At 52.0% G+C, this 13,156-nt stretch overlaps 1 protein-coding gene and 1 long non-coding RNA gene across 2 annotated transcripts in view; one reads left to right on the forward strand and one right to left on the reverse strand.

The window, feature by feature from the left end:
• Positions 1 to 5,171, reverse strand: part of LOC125631665 (uncharacterized) — a 67,546-nt gene extending 62,375 nt beyond the window's left edge. The window contains exon 1 of the long non-coding RNA XR_007355006.2: positions 4,970 to 5,171. This is a non-coding gene — a long non-coding RNA (uncharacterized LOC125631665). The remainder of the gene's footprint in view (positions 1 to 4,969) is intronic.
• The window catches only part of PDE2A (phosphodiesterase 2A), a 376,047-nt gene that overhangs the window by 25,010 nt on the left and 337,881 nt on the right, over positions 1 to 13,156 (forward strand). The window lies entirely within an intron of this gene.

A 13,156-nucleotide genomic window follows, 5' to 3' on the forward strand; every position in this document is an offset into this window, starting at 1 on the left:
AGAGAGACACCGTAATACCCTTGTCCCTCACTGACATGACGGCTCCGCTCATCATGCGCCACCCTCCCAGGCATCCATGGCGCCTATTCTTTATGCTCCCACGGCACAGAGAGCGCCACGGGGAAGGATGGCACGGCCTGTGTCTTCCTGCTCCTGTCCACCTCCCCTTTCCCTGGGGGAAGACACTACCCCAGCCCTAGTCCCCACATCACCGCCTCTTCCAGAATATCTGGTCTTTGATTCTGCTGCCTGGATTCTCTTTCTCTGGCCAGGAATATCACACCCCAATTCCCCATTATATTCCCCCACTGAGGGCTCAGCTCAACCTGGTTCCCCGCAACTCCCCAGTGACCATAATCCCCACTCCACCCCATATCTCAGCTCCCCCGGCTGCGGGTCCCTGCTCCACCCCTACGGAATGGCCCTGGACTCTTCCAGTGAGCTCCATGGCAGGGGGTGAGGTTCCCGAAGTCTTCATCTGAGGTGACTGCTGCCAGGGGACCCCCCATGTCCTGACCCCCTCCATATGCCTCTGATCCCCATTGCCCCATGTGCCTCTGCCACCCTTTCTGGGTATTGAACCCCCAAGCTCCACCCAGGGGCCTCTGCCCCACAGTGCCTCCATGTGCCCGTGACCTAACCCTCCATGCCCCTGTGTACTGATGCCCCATGTGCCCAGCTGGCCCCGCAATCAAGGGGCTCACTGCATCACTAGCTCAGCCATTTGCTTGCCTAGTTGGGAGGCAGGGGTCGGTACTCCACCTGCTACGTTTGGTGATGGACTATAGTGCCCATCAGCCTGTGTGGCAGCTCTGATTGGCTCTCCCTCCCCAGGAGGTGGGTACATGGGAAAGGAGACCCTATCAGATTAGAGGGTTTGCTCCATAGACACTTAGCAGCGATCAATGGGAAAATCTATAGCATTGGAAGGTCTGTTTTCCCTATCCATAGGAGGGAGTTAATGATCCTTACTGACCTGCCCAGAGGGTGGGGAAGGTTAAACCGTGTTTATTTAGTGCTTGTCAATCACCGGAGGAAAAACATGAGAGGAAAAGCATTTACAAGCATACACACACACAGAGCCACTGAGATCCTGGCAATGCACATCTGCCTTTGGCCCAGCTGGCCCATAGCTGCCGCCGGTGGGCCACAGTCACGCCTGACGTAAGTGGTTGGATCTCCATGGAAACCAGCGGTCCATGCTACGGAAGAGGCCCTGGAGAACGCTGTGCTGGGATTCTGCCACCAAACTGATGGCAGGGGTGGGGTGTTACCCCTTTGCATCTGATACATCCTGCTCGACTGTTGCAGCCAGGAAGGGGTTACCCCAGAGTTCATAAGGAGACTTCAGAAGAGAAGCGATTTTAATTCTGCCTTGGGAGTGCAGCAGGCCAACATCCCCAGCATCAGGACCCCAGTACTTTCCACTGAAATCGGGGCCACTTACTGGGGGTGGACGGGGCTGTGGATGGAGCGAGGAACAGCGATCGGCACGCCCTCCTCCAAGGAGATCGTGACTTTGCAAACAAAACTCAGCTTGATGAGATGTGTTTGTAACCAAAGAGGTGTTGCTCTAAACGACTCTCAAGCTGCCGAAGCCCAAGAGTCTTTTAGCACAGGCTCTCTCTCATGCGAGTAATAATAATAATAATAATAAGTAATAATATTTTGCATTCATATAACACACTTTCCTCCCAGCGGATGCTAAAGAGCTTACCAGGTAACAGAGAACATATTACAGTGCCACTGAAATGCAGCCACCCCTGGAGTGGATCAGCCAAGGCTCTCTTTATTGTCTGCATTAGGGTGGCTCTTAGCGGCCTCAGTCACAATGCCAGGTGTTGCACACGCGCAGAGTATGAGGCAATCCTTGCCCCATCAGGTAGTCAAGTCCCTGGGACGTGGACTTCTACGGGCACAGGAGCAAGCCCTAAGTGATTGCTTTAAGGTCATGTGGAAAGTCTGTGGCAGATCGAAGAACGGATCCCGTGTCACCGGATCCTAGCGCAGTGCTTTAACCACACGCTCTCCGCCCTCTCTTCCACAAAGGGCATTTTGAACCAGGACTCTAGGGCTAACGTTGGGATCACTGTTACAGCCAGGTGTGACAGTCGCCCTCTTGACTGACACCAGGATTGAGCCGGGGACCTCCAGAGCTAAAAGCATCGGCTGCTCCCTCCAGTGGGCGTTAAAGAGCCGGGGCCATAACAACTCCTACCTGCCAAGCAGCAGCACAGAGCTGTAACACACAATCAGTGGCGGGTTACACATGCAGGAGCGGACCTCATTTTGTAAGATCACATTTACGATTATGACTCCATGCACTGAAACATACAATAGAACTACAGAGTCCAAAGCAGGGGCTTAGTGCATCTCCCATGGTGTCAAACAAACCCTCCTTTTCCCCCTCCTAGCCCATAAATTGTACTGGCTATAGCAGGCTAACACAAACCTTAACACACGACTGGGGCTGCGGATCAGTGAGGAACCAGGCTGAAAGAAAGGGATGGGGACGGACGTGCGCAGAGCGAGAGAGACTTTACGGCAGCCGAAGAACAAAGAAGCAGAAAGATAAAGAAAGAACGCATAGCCAAATGCCTCTTCCTCGTTAGAGAAGAAATCCATTAATTGAAAGATGAGCTGGCAATTTTTTAATGTTGTATTTATTAAACCACAATATCCAGCAGGGAGGGGAAGATTAAAGTTAATCGTATGTCTCCATCATCATTTCAGGAGTCCTTCATTACTCCCACCTGCTGCATATTTCTCTCCTCCCAGCGGAAAGGCCTCCCCCCCAATTGTATTTATTTATTTATTTCAGCTCCTTCATTTAAATGAATCAAAGGTGGAGAGGTTCCTTCCCCTCTTTAATTCCTTTCACCCCACAGCTCCCCTTTGAATTGTCCTTCGGGGGGGGGGGGGGGGGGATATAGCATTACAGCTACAATAGGCAGAGAGCTCAGGTGGTGGGAGCCAGAACTGCAGTCCTTAGTTAAAGTCTAGCAGCCAGTTAATCAAGCATAAGTCAATTTAGCTTTTGGTGTCGAGAGCGCCAGGGGCTACTCTGCCTTTCAGGAGCTGGCGGGAAATGTGTCATTTTGAGATGCCTTTTATTTGTGTTATACATTGGAAACGCGTGTGCTAATCCTTCTCTACTGGCTATGCTTTTAGAGGATAAGAGTCTACTACTGGTACCACCTAATGGAATTCCTCTTTTAGCTCAGTTGGCAGAGATCAGATCTCTGGGGTGGAAGGGCTCGATTTTGTTGTGGGCCATTACGTGATCACTAGCAGAGCTGAGATGCGGAATTAGAGAGAGGGCCAGGGAGCTGCAGACGAGCGCTCTCACCTTTGCTGTGGGTGTTTTATTATCCGCTTTCAGCAAGGGACGGTTTAACTCCATGCTCAGGCCTTCCCCAGAAGCAGGGCAGTGGCACATACCCGGTAAGGGTGACCTAGATTCACCACCACAAACTCTAGCACGGAGAGCAGATTTAGTGGCTGTGCATGGCTAACGTCATTTTCACCTGACACCTTGGGTGGTGAGCTCAGGGTTCCCAAGCTAAGCAGGCTCTGGAGAGACTGGTACTAGGCTGGGAGACAAGACACTTTTCTCCTCTGTGGTCCCAGTTGCAGCCACGCCTGCCATATGCTCCACTGGGTAGCAGGAGATGCTCAGGGCTTGATTCTCTCCCCTAAGCCTGATTCACCCCTGGTATAGGGGAGAGAAAAACAAAGGGGGCTGTACAAGACACAAACCTTGAAGAACGAATGGTCTAATAATACCCAAGGTGCACGCACCGTTCCACGAATAGGAGCAGAGAATGGGGGTGGAAGCAGAACTGGTGGGAAATCGATGGAAAATTACAGACATCAGAAAACACCGATTTGTTGGAATTTAAATGTTCTGTGGGGTCGGGGCTCAGAGTTGGGGCACCCAGGGTCCCCAGCTCTGCAGAAGCCCACCAGATGGGCTGTCCCCAAGTTAGGGCTCCCTGGGTCCTCAGGCAGGAACATTTTGAAAAGGTCCAAATCAAATGTCATTTTGACACCCCCTCCACCCCGCATATGAATTTTGGAATTCCCTTGCCAAGGGAAACTTTGAAATGTCATTGTTTATTCTGTCTTGGAACGAATATTATTACAGTCAAGTTCAGGCAGAACGTAAATTCGTTTCCAGCTATCTCCAGGTGGGAGCACAGAGGTTGCATGGCCAAATTCTCAGCTGATGTAGAGCCACTGATCTCAGTGATTTACACTAGATGAGAAGCTGCTTCACAAAGTTTGAGAAAAGAAGAGAATGGCCTAGTGGTTACGGTGCTTTCCTAGGACTTGGAAAAAGTCCTTGGGGTTCACTTCCCAGTGCTGCTATATATGTTCTGTGTGTCCTTGGGCAAGTGTCACGGAGTGTGGGGGAGTCCAGGCCCTGCACCCCTCTTCCTGGGATTCACTGAGACTCTCAGCCAGCCAGTAAAATGGAAGGTTTATTGGACAACAGGAACACAGTCCAAAACAGAGCTTGTGGGTACACCCAGGACCCCTCAGTCAAGTCCTTCTGGGGGAGCAGGGAGCTTAGACCCCAGCCCGTCCCTGCGTTCCTCCACCCAGCCCCAAACTGAAACTAAACCCACCCAGCAGGTTCCCTGCTGCAGTCTCCATCCACATTCCTGGCAGAGGTGTCACCTCCCCCTCCCCCTCCTGGCTCAGGTGACAGGCTCTCAGGTCTCCCATCCCCAGGGCACATTCCCAGGTCAACACTCCCCCCTCCCTGCTGCGTCACATCAAGTCACCTAATCTCGCCATACCCCAGTTTTCCATCTGTTAAATGGGGACAGTAGCTCTGGCCTGTCTCACAAGAGCGTGTGAAGACAAATACAGTGGCCCGAGGGGCTCAGGTACTTTGGTGTTGGGGGACAGATAAATAAGTGCCTTAATATGCAAGTAAAATACAGTCCTTCAGTGCACTCACCAATGAAGCTGTGTACCCAAAGTGGCTTCCCTCCATGGCTCATTCCTTCCAGCAGCTGTAGCACCTGCTGATGAAGTTTCACACTAATAATTATCGTTATCAGGAAACATCTCCAAATTAAATTCCAGGCCTTAGTTCCCTTATCTCTCTTGGCAGGTTCTCCCTTCCCCTCCCAACGAGTCCCCAGACCTAGTTAGTTCAAAGCAGAGGCTGGCTTTCAGCAGAATCCCTGCACCATGCCCTTCTCCGAGCTTAAGTAACAGTCCCCCACCCCCACGCAGTCAGAATTAAACAGTGAGAAAGTGTCGGCAATTAACACAAACACTTTCAGTTTGTCCCTCAGATTTACACAGCATAAATCAGTTGATTTCTGGCTCGGTAATTAAAGTTAAACAGGCACTTTTCTTTCACTGCCGGGGCGGAACCAAATCAAACATAGCTCGCCAGAAATCAGTGCCTCCGGTTCTTTTCCATACCCCTTCTGTACGCCCTCCTTGGTCTTCTGCCTTTGCCGAGCTCTTTGCCACTGGTTTCAGGAGCCTGTTGCCATATCAGGGCTGACGTCCCTCTATCTTTTCTAGCACTTTATGGAGCCATCGATCTAGCGACCTCTGCTTCTGCGTTATGCCCCTCCCCTCTGTCTATCCTGCTTCTTTAGATGGGAAGTGCTTTGGGGGAAGGACTGTCTACTACTCTGGGTTGATGCAGCACCTAGCACAATGGGTGGCTTACCCCCTGGGCCGGTGAGCCCTGATTACAGAATGAGCTCCACCTGGGTTGAATCAGGTGCTCCCAGGATAAAAAGAGCAGGAAGGTACAACACGGGGGAGGGAAGTAAGTGTGGTTTGTAGCATCTGCAGGAGACCCCAGTAGAGTTTGAAGTCAGCAGGGGGGTGTTGAAGAAGCAGAAGAAAGCTCTCCAGGGAGCGCACCCTGGGAGAGACTGTCAAGACCAGCTGGAATGAAGACTCTGTGATTTTGGGATTAATTAAGAGAGATCCACTGAACTGCTGGGTCCCAGGGGGGCAGTACATATCAAAGGGTTAAATAAATGGGACCTTTTGTGGGTATAGTTTGACTCTCCTGTAAATTATGAGTTCTTAAAGGGCCCTGAAGGGGGGAAACTGAGGCAGGGTGCTGCAGAGTGACCTCTTGCCAGGAGGGTGTGCTTGGGAGGTAAGCTGTAGGATATTACAGGCCTGCATCTTGGCTGGCCCTTAGGCATAACAGTACAAAGCCAGGCTAATAGTATCTACCCTAGAGTCTTATGCTGTGCCCCTCACCATAACATCTGCCTTTCCTGTGTCAGCTTGATTAGCCAGGGCAAAGTCCCTAGCAGACCTGATGGCATCTCTGGCTCTCTTCTCTCCTTTCTGCCTGTGCAAATTTGTGTAAAATGCTACCCCTGGTGTGAGTGGAGAATCTGGCTTTGGTCCCATTGGAAAGATGGCTGGTGGTTAAGGCCCTGGAGGGTGAGGCTCAGTTTCTGGCTATGGCCAGGCTTGCTGAATAACCGGGGGCAAGTTATGTGCTCTCTGTTCCCTATTTGATTAAAAGGGGGGTATAGTCCTTCCCTCCCTGACTCCGGAGGGGCTGTCTCTAATGTGTTTTGGTACAGGGACAAGTACAATGGATCTCAGCTGGGGCCTGCAGCCGGCGCTCCTGGAGTCAGAAGATTTAAGGAAAGTTGAGATTCTCATGTAAAAAAATAAACATCAAATATTGTGAGACTCCTCATAAAATCGCGGGAGGCCGCAATGATGGATTGCCCTGCCCTGTCAGACACCAAAGCTGAGTTCTTCTTCAGGGTTGTCTAGGATTCATTTATAAGTTTCTTAATGTTAGAAACATCACATTCATCTGACATCAATTTCCTTCTTTTCCAAAGGGGAGGATCAGTCAAAGGGAAGCATTTCTGGCTTTTCTATTTCCTGTAACCCTTTAGGTGCCGGAACAAGATCTTCAAAAACAAAGAAAAGACATAGCGACCCCTCTGCTTGCATAACCAGCCCCAGTTGGGCTGACATCAGGGTTTGAACCTGCTGCCTTTGCCACTAAAAGCATGACCTCAACTGCTGGAGCAAGAGAAGTAGCTCCCTTAAACAGCTGCTGTAGTAGGCTCTTGTCCTCCTCTGTGCAGCAGCTACTAGAGGGAAGCAAAAATCACACTATGCTTATATTGGTTATACTTAGCCCTCTAAGCTGTTCCCTTCCATATAATTGAGATAGCCCCATAGGGCCATTGGCCCAATCCTGCAGCCCTTCCTCATGTCACTAAAGCAGCTCCATCAAAGGCAATGTTACTATGGTGAGACAGCATGACTCTGAGGAGGGAGGGCTGCAGGATGGGTTCCCTTGTTTTGCTCAGGATAGCTGGTAGGAAGGGGATGTGTATAGTACTGACTTCATGATTCCCATAAGTCACTAGAGCATGTACACGTATGGGCCACTAAACGCTGTAATTACAGCTAAGCTTTAATTAACATAATTACATTTGTACACAAATAAAACATTCAGCATAGTAATTCCTAGCCTGCAAATTCAAACTGGCAGGTTTTCCTCCACAGAGCGCCAGTGAACGAAACTGACGTGTTGGTGAGTGGCTCTGTGCCCCCACTGCCCTCTAGTGATTTGAATTGGAGCTGCAAATCATCAGCCCTATACTGCTAAAAGCCACCCCACCTTAGCACAAGTGTGGGGAGGACTTGGGCTTCCCATCTGTGGTCCTTATCTGGCCCCAATCGCCATAGTATCTGTGTACCTCACAAGCTTTAATTTGTTCATGCTCACAACACCTCAGCAAGGAAGAGAAATACTACTAACCCTTATATAACAGATGAGGGGAAACTGAGGCACAGACATACTTGCCCAAGACCACTTAGGAAACTTATAATAGAGATGAGAATTGAACCTGGCTACCTTTGAATCCCAAACTAGAGCCTTAACCACTGGACCACCATTCTGGTGGGGCCAGGGTATCTGGGTTCCAGACCCACTGCTTCCAGGGAGTTCCACATTACCTTGGTATGCTGGGTAGCAAGAACAAAGGAGTTCTTGGTGAGCACAGGCATACCTTCATCGTTCCCCAGGACCTGAGACTCAAATAATAGGTTTCCTCCAATTCCCTTGGATTCTGGCTCTTCTGAAAGGGGCAAAGTCTCTCATCCCAGGGCAGCTGCTCCGAAATTATCCTGGATCCCTTAGGCAATGAATATAACTCACTGCCTGCTTTACCAGCCAGGACTCCTGCTCCCATCCTTGAGCTGCCGGGCTGCCTTCTGGCACTTCAAGGCCAGGACACCTGGTTTTATACAGCTGCTTTGGGGAAAAGAGCTACGAGATTCCAAATGACTAGAGGCAGGTAACAGGCAGCTGCACAGGGACCCAGTGCTGACTCAGAGCGAAGGGTGCCCCCGACTGAAATGCCACCACCACATCGTCCAGCGGGGCTGCTTTGAAATGGGTCCACAAAAGCACCCTTGAGTTATCTGCAGCGCAGGCATAAAATCAAGGAAACCATGACCGTTACTATTGTGTTACCAGTGCTGCATTAGGGTGCATTGACAAGACCAGGCTCATCCTGGGAGTAACTCCTGTGACCCCCGAGGGTGAAATAAACTCAGGGCGTTTTGGCAAAGAAGCCATAGGTCAGCAGCGACCGTGGATCGAATTCTCACTCCCATCCTGGGCTGTTCAACAGGGAGCAGCTGCAAACCTGGTCTCATGTAGTCTTGAGACAGGTCTCTGCACTGTGCCCTGTGTTCGTTGCTTCTCCTGAACGTCGATGAAGTATCGCACGACAGCGGCTTGGCTGGGGCGGTGTGTGCACCTGTTGTGTGTCACTGGACTAATGACACAGCACAGGAGCTGGTGAGGGCGGCTGGACTATCCCCCGGCAGCTGTACAGCACTCCTGTGAGTGACACGCTGCTGCGAAATGTGTCTGCGATAACAAAGCCGGCTCCTGAGAATGGTGCCTCGGATAACGGGGCAAGCGCAGGGTGAAACAGAAAATCGCTGCGCTGGGAAGACAGGTTCAGCTTCAGCAGTCTTGGGCTTGTCACCTGAACACGGCATTCCTATTAAATGCGGGGCTGGCTGCAGCCGGGGAGAGGAAATCGTCGCAGGGCTGGTTTATTTCAGCTGGGAAATGTCAGACTCCGGGCCGCTGCCCTTGTTCGGGGGCTGTCAGGGCACTCTCCGAGGACACTGCCCCCGCCGGGTGCCTCAGCGCTGACCAGCAGGGGTCGGAGGGGAGTTAAAATCGACTCTAATAAGAAGACTCCCCACTCCCCAAAGCTGTCCTGGCGGGTGGGGGAGGCACACTGTGGCATCCCTGCTCACTGCCCCTGGCAGACAGGAGCAGATTGCTCACCAAAAGCTGTCCCAGCTGTCGGAGGATGGTGCTGGGGTTCTGTGCCTTTAAGGGCCGAGCTTCCCAGCCAGGGGACCTGGTTGCTGTGAAGGCACAGCCAGCTGGAGCCAAACACCGAATAGCAGAGTTCTTGCAGGCTGGTGAAGCACGGAGGGCACATCCACGCTGCAATAAAAGACCCCCGGCACGGCTGCCGCTGGGCTGGGGAGGGCTAACGATTGCAGTGTAGACCTTCGGGCTCGGGCTGGAGTCCGGGCTCTGAGACCCCGCGAGGGAGGTGCCCGAGCCGCAGCATCTACACTAAGGGCTTATAGCCCAAGCCCTGCGAGCCCGCGTCAATTGACCCAAGCTCTGCGAGTCGGTGCTGCGAGGCTTTTTACAGACGTTGCCGGAGTGATCCCTGACCACCACAGGGGCAGGCTGGAGCTGCCCCAGTGCAGCAGCTGTTTACTCCAGCCGGTCCCTTCTGGTGGGTGGGGGCGGGGGTGGCACAGCCCCCTCACGTTGGCATGGCAACTCTGGGCCTAGCAGTGGGTGCTCCCAGCGAGGGGTGGGGTGGCCTAGTGGAGCTGCCCCTGAAAATTCAGCACCTTGAACAGCTGCCTAGATGCCCTGAACTTAACAGCGGCCCCTGCTCTGGGCCGAGAGGGCGACCGAGATAGTTGTGGGCACTCCGTGAGCTGTGGGCCCCTTTGCCCACCAGTGCAGTTCCTAGAGGAATCTCCTAAAGTCACCCAGGAATTGTGGGCAACTGCCTAGGGACCCTACCACCACAAGCAGGCCCAGCTCAAGCACTCGAGTCGGATGCTAAAGACTAGTCAGGCCAAAGGGCCTTTAAAATTCAGCATTAAGTCTCTTCCTCCCCGCCCCCTCCTTTGACTGAGTGTGTGTTTGATTTACTTTGAGTATCAGATCTTGGCACAGGATTTCTCTCCTCCAGAGCGCTGGTGTCCCCACTTATTGTGTTCTCCAGGAAAAAAAACCCAGTCACCTTCCAAGATAACAGAGGCCCTGTTGCTCTGATGGCTGCGCTGTCTATTATTCCCTGTTATCAAATATTTTCCTAGAAGGGTTTCCTGGGACATGTGCACATGATAGGGGAGAAAATCAATGTGTTTTGTGCTGCCTGTTGTTCTCTTCTCTTCGGCTGTGTCAGACATAAGGGGAGGGTGTCTGTGATCAGAGCCATCGGTCTGTAGGGACGCTCACGCTCTCCCCAACCAAAGGCCAGCCACACCTTTGCCAGGCCCCAAGGAGCACATCGGATTGCCATAGCATGGAGCGGAGGGCTACTGCCCTCCTCTTCCATACGCCACCACGACAAGTCCCAGCATGCAACTGCTTCATGTTGCCCGGGAAGGGTGCATTATAGAACTCCAGCTGGCCACATCTGGGAAGCCCCGGGGCTACTTTAAGGGGAGTTGGGCTCTGCCTTGCCTGGGAGTAGCAGTTACTCCCCAGCTGATCCTAATCTGGTGGCTTCATTCCCATGTGTGACCCCAACTGGGAAAGGGTCAGGGAGGACTACACAGAGAGGAGATCCCCGTCAGGAAGAGGAGACCTCAGAGAGCAGACCATGGGATCCCTCTCACTGGGGAAGGCATGCTGGAGAGGGCCACAGGGATGGATTTAGTCCCTGTGGTGGGCCCTGAGAAAGGGCAAAGCCCCAGAAAGGAGCCCTGTGGATTGGTGTTCCAGGGGAGGACCTGGAGAGAGGCTACATGAACCATAGGCTATCGGGAAGCAGGCCAAGGGGCTGGGAGGTGGGAAGCAGCCCATTTGAAGGAGCAGACCCAGCTGCTGAGCCCAGGGTCCCTGGGCTGGAACCCAGAGCAGAGGGTGGGTCTGCTACCAGGTCCGAGAGTGGGGCGTAAAAGTCCCAGCACAACTACAACTGAGTCCAAGGTAGGGCTGAGGACTGACCCCTGAGGATGGGTTGCGGAGGAGCCCAAGAGGGGGTGGAAAGATCTTGATTTCTAGGTGGTCTTTGGTCACAGCGGAAAGGGGTCTGGATTAGATGGGATTTAGCTGGAGGGCTAAGCTGTAGACCAGGGGTTTGAATCTTGCCCCATCTTAGCGCTAGGAGTCCCCCTCCGCCCTGTACAAGAGCACCAATCGCAACACCCACACCCTCTATGCATCAGGTAGCAGCATCATTCACTCGTCATTCACTCACTCAAATTTGGCCCACACTCCCCTCCATCATGGTGTAGCGGCCGGGCCAAATTTGTGTGGCGTTGAGAGCCTGTGCAAAAGGTCGCCATGCCACCCACTCACATATGGCCCAGTTTGCCGCAGTGTATTCGCCCTCGGCCACAGGCAGGGGGCATCAGAGGCGAAGTTCCCTGCAGCGCCATGCTCTGACACCAGGGGGTGCTACGGTGGTGAGTGCAGGCTCTTACATTCATACAGCTCGCAGAAAAGCGAGGGGTGAATGAAACCTGAAAAGCCCTCCCCAGGGTGTGCTGGAGCGTTTGCTAACTCCTGGCAGCTTAATTGAGGCCTCTGAGAAGCTTCTGCCCATCCTTGTGGATACCAGGTAGTACTCACGGGGTAGGCACCTTCCAGAAGATGCTTGTGAGAGGAAGGATGGGGAGCCAGCATTCAGTTCCTGTTCTGCCGTGTGACCTGGGCTAAGTCACTTTGCCTGTCTGTGCTTCCATTCCTCGTGCTGTCCTATAAGGGCAACGGCACTGCCCCGCCTCGCAGGGTCGTTGTGAAGATCAAACAGAGGCTGACTGCCAACCTCAGGTGACTCCTGGCAGTTCATCCCTCTTTGTTCTTGTGCCAGCGTTGATCCTTTCGATTAGCTCTTCTCCCTCCCTGGTCTTCCCCCATTTGATGTGTTTCTAGAACAGTGAGACGGTTTCTAACTGTTCGAGGAGGGAGGTTTTGGAACAGCCTTCCAGTGGCATAGTACGGGGCACACAACCTAACCAGCTTTAAGATGGAGCTTGATACATTTCTGACGGGCCTGCCTGGGCCTTCGGGGGGCTGGACTCATGGCCCACGGGGCGCCTATGTTCTTAAATGAACATTTGCATGAAAAGTTTGTTTCCTTTCAGACTTGCAGAAGGAACAAACTCTTTCATTTCAAATCCTATTTTCCCTCGTTTTGCTTTTCCTCTTTTTTCTCCCCTTTATGAGAAGAAAGTGTGGAAAATCCTCCTCCCCCCCCAAAGAAAATAAAACAAACATTTTTTTTTTAGGTTTCAGAGGAACAGCCGTGTTAGTCTGTATTCGCAAAAAGAAAAGGAGTACTTGTGGCACCTTAGAGACTAACCAATTTATTTGAGCATGAGCTTTCGTGAGCTACAGCTCACTTCATCAGATGTAGGTTTGAATGGAGGCAAAATGAAAATTTTAGATGCAAAATGAAACACGCATTTCATTCCATCAGAAACCTGCATGGGGGAAAAATCTTACTTTGGTTAGAAACTTTTCCTGAGAACCGCTGACCAGTTTTCAACCAGCCTTTGATTTAACACTCCCGAGGAAGAGAGGGACATTGGCTATGATGCTGCAATTACGCAATTTAGGACAATGTATGTCTTAGTGGTTCAAATATCACTTTTAATATTTTTTTAAATTTGAGGTGGGAATGTGGTTGGGTCTTTTTGCGGGAAGCACTGCAGGAGTGGGACTTAGGGATCTGAATGAGGTGAACTGATGCACAACCCCTTGAACAGGGCTTGTTTATACGGTACTGATATCTTATGTCACCTGTTACCCCAAAGGAGAGGGATCTGTTCACCGCCACTGTTAGGGGGCTTATTCCTTCACCCGCTCACTTCCCTAGTCCTTCTCTCATGA

The sequence above is a fragment of the Caretta caretta genome, chromosome 1 (genome assembly GCF_965140235.1).
Source record: "Caretta caretta isolate rCarCar2 chromosome 1, rCarCar1.hap1, whole genome shotgun sequence".
In the NCBI taxonomy this organism is placed as follows: Eukaryota; Metazoa; Chordata; order Testudines; family Cheloniidae; genus Caretta; species Caretta caretta.